We start from the raw sequence: 6,360 nt of genomic DNA, 5'->3' as shown, positions 1-6,360 counted from the left end.
TGTGATCTACGCTTGCTGTCTGCATCTGGTTACCGATTGGCTTTTGCACTTCCCGTTTTTCTTTTTGCTCACGATTGTTACATCCTGACCAGTTCTGCCCTACTTTTTGCTACGGCTTCTTCCTGCCACTCTTCCAGCCATGTCGTTTTTGTTTATTGTACATTTTATCAATCATAGTTACCACTTGGTCGCTCTGCTTTGTTTGTTTTTTTACTTTACTGCCTCGATTGTGCTTTGGGGTCCCCTCCTTACCATAGATTGTGGCACCTTTCACTCGTTACAAAATATTATTGTGGACCTTTAAGGTTTATATGCCAGGGGTTTGTATGTGTAAGCATTTGGTATTACATTCTGAGAAGAGAAGATCACCAATGAGACTCAGATGTAGTAGAATAAAATAGTTATGCCTTACAATAGTTTCCAGACTGTCTAGTATGCATTTATTCTCCTTTCACAAGCTTTTAATCACACTTAATTTTCTTTGCATCCAGTATAACACCACAAAGCTACCACTGTGATATGTATAGCTATGTATATTTTCCCTGTGTTGTTTTCCATACATTTCAGCGTGATAATAGTTGTTGAACACCCACCAGGTGCACGTCATGATGTGAGTAATGGGCTATTTTAAGTCAATGCAACAAAGGTTCCTTTTTGGGGATTTTTTGTCATTAGCTTTAAAAGTTCTGTGCTAAAGAAAGTAGAAAAAACAACTGCACGGTTCATGTCTCACTATACTCCTCAGAACATTGTTGCCATGGAGGCTGCAGCTAACGATAGCTTCCTTAATCAATGAATCTGAAGCTTGTTGTCTCGATTAAGTGTGTAATTGGTTAAGCCCTAGATGGACCAAATCAATACAGTATGCACCAGACACGTATAACTTGTGGTTTGGTCTGCAACATATCAGAGAAGAGGGGAAAATGTCGATCACTGTTTTCCAAAGTAAAATCTGATGTGTGCGAATATCTTGTTTTGCCTTAAACACAAAGATAATAGGTTTGCTTTCATGGATGACAAAGGAAATTAAAAAATATTCACATTTGAGAGACTGAAAACAGAAAGATTAATCGAATGGAAATTGTCAATTAATTAGATAATCGATTAACCATTGATTAATTGTTGTAGCTCTAGTTGCCTTATTCAAATATAAACACCATTCTTATTTTAAAGTCTTCAATATAACATGAACAATTAACAATAGGACAAAAAAAGCAACAATTTCTTTATATGACAACAGCATTTTGGACTGCGGACAGGCAAACTTTTGAATACAGGTCTCCAAGACTTCCTGTAAAAGGAACAGACTGCCTGAGCACAGCATTGCTATGCGTTTTGGACTATATTGGCGCTTTTCTTTCTTCACAGATCTTGAACGTAATTATAGAGCGGTTTGCTGACCTGGTTGGTAACTGTCGTCACCCCAACTTGCTGAAAAAAACGACTGACGCAGTTTAAACGTCGCTAATGGCCAAACGGTATCGCCTCCTGATGGAATGACTTAAGGCTTCTCGTGACTCAATGAATGTCCGTCAGGATGAGGAGGCGGATGTGGAAAAGTCCCAGGTACATACCAAGCGAACCACATGAGAAAAATGGGCAAACGGAGAGTGTCAGAATTTCACGATGATGCTAAAAATTTAAAATGAGATTGCACAAATCAAAAGGCGATGGATGACGTGCGAAAAACATCAAAATCTACCCAAAGTGACGTCAAGGAACTGAGGGAACGGAATGCTGTGTCTCGTAAACAGATTGATACAATAAAATGGAAGCTTTGAAAAACTGAAGGATGAGATCATAACACAGAGCAAAGCACACGAATGAACGATGGGACAGTGACTGGGCTACGCATTACAGCCAGGGTAGATAAGAACAGAAGAGGAGACAAATGTCATGGATGTTGCTTCAACAGAGTAACAGATGGCCAACTTTCTGCAATCAAAAGAAATGGGAGTGGATGTACAAGTATGTAGCCGGTCTGTGCTGACACTGGCTAAAAATTGATTCTGCGTTGTGTTGTTTGACGTGGTGAGTGACTAGGAGACAGCTGCAGTTATCTTGCCAGCCAGAGGGGGCGTTTATTCTCTGTGCACAACACATAAAATGTACAGCAACCTGAATAAGCTTCACGCACACGTCTCCTCTCCTCAGCAGTCCAGAAGGCGACTGAAGAATTTTAAATAAAATATACAAAAAGAGGGAGCCGACATACCTGTGCACAACACATGAAATGTACAGCAACGTGAAAAAGCTTCATGCACACGTCTCCTAAAAAAAAAGAAAACCAGATGAAAAAGGAACTCCCCAAAACTAGCTTAATTAGCAGCAGTAACTTTCGTGAGTTATCTTCAAATGCTGTACATAATACAGAGAGCACACAATGGCATGAAATGTCTCTTATATTCACATTAACACATTAAAACATTGTTGCCACCAGACTAACATACCTGTCCTCAGCAGTCCAGAAGGCGACTGAAGAGGAGCGCGCCAGAATGGCAGGAAATGACATCACAGCGATGTCAAAGTTCACACAACAAAAGGAACGCAAATAAAATAAAGACTGCCCACAAAAAGGTGCTTCTAACAACAAATACATACGTGAGAAATAAAAAATTAATTATTGGTGAAATTAAATTAACTGAATTAACATATCGGTCACATGTAAACATCAATACAGTAATCCCTCGTTTATCACGGTCAACTGGTGAGCGCATAGAAATAGACATGAAATAACACCTCCATAGTCACCTTTACACATGTATTACCCAATATAGTGGACATAATAAAAGAAAATAGGGCATACTAGGCATTGGGTAACATCCTTGGTTTTTCTGGACAGCTGCTTGCTGCGGTGGGTGTTGTCACATTACTGACACCTAGTGACATAGTGTAGAATACTCGATACCGCATCTTCTGAAAGCCTTACATTTGCATGTTCATTTATTTAGACGTTTTTATGCTTGAAAATGCTTAATTTACGCCAAAGATATGTCAAATTTGCTTAAACATGCATATTTTTGACTAATAATAGATCATAGTCAACCACAAAACAGCAATAATTCATTAATTTATTTATGTCTGCCATCAGCGTACAGTTCAATAAAAGGAAATACAAAAACGCCACAAAGCCAAGGTACTTGTTGTCAAATACATCAGGAACTGGGCAAATATTGAAGATGACATTTTATTCACGAATGAGGAAGCTCAGGGTGTGTGTGCTGCAGAAGATAATGAGCTTGATGCGTCTCCAGCGAAGTGTACATTTACTGTGACCAGAGGAGACACATTACTCCCATAACTCAAATTCTCAAACCAAATATACACGCAGTAGTGTATTAAGAATACACTTGCTTCAGTCTACTGACACAGTTTTTAGGTGTTTTTGCAGCTGTCTTAACGAGAAGCGTTTTGACAATGTTGTTTTACTTTACAACAATGTTCGTGTTTTTACTAAAGAGTGCCCGGAAGATCCCTGTTTGGAAGACTATTTTACTATGAACATTCTTGAAATGCTAAACTGTTTAAGCAAGCATGGCATGGGCTTCTCTACACCCCTTTTCGGAACAGTATTTCTGAATGCACGATTGTAAAGAGTCTTCTATCGCCTTCACTCACTCACACACACACACATTCTGTTTAAAATAGAATGACTTGGTGTGAATGGCTTCAGAAATAGCTCAGAGTTAAAAGAGGCTGTATATAGATACCCTGGGAGATTCCGTTCCGTCTCAAGTAACATCTCACTTCCCTTATTTTGTTTGTGTCCCTCATATAGGTTATGGCATTGCAAGCCCAACGCATTCTGTTACTCTCTCAGTCATTTCCTTTGCTACAAACGCTGTCATTCAAGATTCAAGAGTTTTATTGTCATATGCACAGTAGAACAGGTAGTTCTGCCATGCAATGAAATTCTAACTGCTAGCTGCAGCTTTTCCCAGCCATTGTGCGTGTGCATCAATAACATGAATACGTTTGAGGTGAAAAATTCAGCTTAAAGGAGCAATGTGTACAACAACGTTACCCAATTAGTATTCTGAGAAGGCCGTATTTTGCCAAGAATGTTATGCCGTGGGCGGGAATATCCATTTTACAAACATTTGACCAGTATTGCACTTAGAAGTAGTTTCAATGGTGTGCCGTCAGGGCCAGCAAAAGCCTTTTCTGCTAGCCTAAACACTATCAGAAGCACTGACCTACATTTACAATTTAAATTCTAGTATTTGTTCCATGAAATTGTATTGACTTACTCCCGACTGTCTATTATCTCCTTTTCGTAGCATGTGTTGCCACGTCAATGTAATCTTCCCAAGGCCTTCAAAACCAGGAGTGTCTGCCTTTCTGCAATGGGGCTGCTTTTTTTTGTTTTTTTTACAGATTTCAGATTCGTCTCACAGGGCCAGCTAGCAGGCGAACAGCAACGTCAGCATTTTTCCGTCCGCTGTCTGAAAGCAGGGGTGTCCAAAGTGCGGCCCAGGGGCCAAAAGTGGCCGGGGCTTTTTTTTTTCTTGGCTGGCACCGCATTGTACAAATAAAAAAAAAAGAAAAAAATTGAAAAATAAAGCAAAAGTCATAACATAACGAGAAAAAGCTGAAATGTTGAAATAATAACAAAAACTTATCTTTTTAACTCGTTCATTCCCAGCCAGTTTTCAAAAGACATTTGACTGATCTTTCAAGACACACAGAATATCCATCCATCCATTTCATTTTCTATGCCACCTGTCCTCATTATGGCTATATAAACATGGAACCTAACAATGGAACTAAACTTTGTGTGCGCAGTGTCTGCGTGTGCACGTCTTAAAATTTCCCGACAATGCATAACCTTCTGCACGCTACACTCCTCCATGCTCTTCCACTTCCTCCTTGCTATCAAGTGTGTTAATACATGCAAATGATCCATGCCGAGCTCTTCTGAGATGCACTTCTGCCACGTTTTTTTCTGGCTTTAAACAGTGACAACTATTAGTGGGCACTTGAGTCACCACCTCTGTTTGCTTCTCATGCAAAAAAACATAAAAGACGTGTTTGGGATTGGGCATTCGGGTTCATAAAAATGTATTGAATGAGTTAAATATGTATCATGTCTTCTTTTTACCCTTTTTACTAAATAAAAAAAATACAGTAATCCCTCGTTTATTGTGGTTAATTGGTTCCAGACCTGACTGCGATGAGTGAATTTCCTCGAAGTAGGATTCACTATTAATAAATGGAATATTTTCGTAGTTGTGGCATAGAAAACCAGTTTAGGATCTTCTAAATACAGTTTTTAACATTATTAGAGCCCTCTAGACATGAAATAACACTCTTTTATAATCAGAGAAAATAAGAAATATTAGATATAAACTAGGAAAGCACTCGAAGAGTGCAGACCTCCGTCAAGCGCCATAGTTCCCCAATATTTTGGTTCACACCCAAATAATAATCGTGTAATTTTTGGATCAGTCTTTGATATTTTGTAGAACCTGTTGGAAACATGGACTGTAATTTTTTCCCAAGTGCTCTGACCATTTTGTGTGGAGTTATATGCACAAATGGTGAAAATGGACCGATCTCACAATGTTAAAGAATTCTTGAAAAAATTCCTGGATCCAGACGGTGATGCGACTCACGCCCAAAATGTAATCAGTTCTACCATAACCCATTTCCGACAATTCCTGAACATTTCATCCAAATCCCTTCAGAACTTTTCATTTTATTTCAAACGCAAACAAACAAAGAGATAAACGCCAGCAAAAACATAACCTCCACGCTGTGCTTGTGCTTGCCCGAGGTAATAATAAAACTCACACGTTAGCGGCTCCTGATTGTTTTTGTTCTGGACAGCGTGCTTCATGCGTACTTCCTTGCGGCTTTAAATGGCTTTACACCCGTATTACCCAATATAGTAGACAGGATAAGAGTAATAAGCCATGTAAGATGTAAGTAATAAAACGTGATAATGCGAGATACGACTAAAAGTGGGGGCATGCACTCATAAAATTTCTTCTAGGTTGGAAGGTCGGGAACTGCCACTGGCTTTGACCTGTTATTTTTGGTCGTGGTCAAATTATTTGGTGAAATATAAGTCCAGCTCTCTTCCGTGGATGTAACAACTGAAGAAGTACTGTATTAATTATATATACAAGTACTGAATTCTGATGTGCTGTGAAGAGAGAAAGACGCGCTCATAATAAGGGTGGATCGAAGGTGGTAGCTGATGTTGCAACTTTGCAAAGAGCCAGACTGATTAATAACTGCCTCATGCAACTCACTTCATTACAAAGCGCCCTTGTGCAAACCTAACACAAATGTTGCTCATAAATTTAAGATGGAATGTCTTGCAGTGCCTTTTTGGCTTGGGGTACAAATGCAGAG

This window comes from Dunckerocampus dactyliophorus, chromosome 9 (genome assembly GCF_027744805.1).
Source record: "Dunckerocampus dactyliophorus isolate RoL2022-P2 chromosome 9, RoL_Ddac_1.1, whole genome shotgun sequence".
Lineage (NCBI taxonomy): Eukaryota > Metazoa > Chordata > Actinopteri > Syngnathiformes > Syngnathidae > Dunckerocampus > Dunckerocampus dactyliophorus.
The sequence above is the reverse complement of the archived record's forward strand: the minus strand, read 5'-3'. Positions refer to the sequence as shown.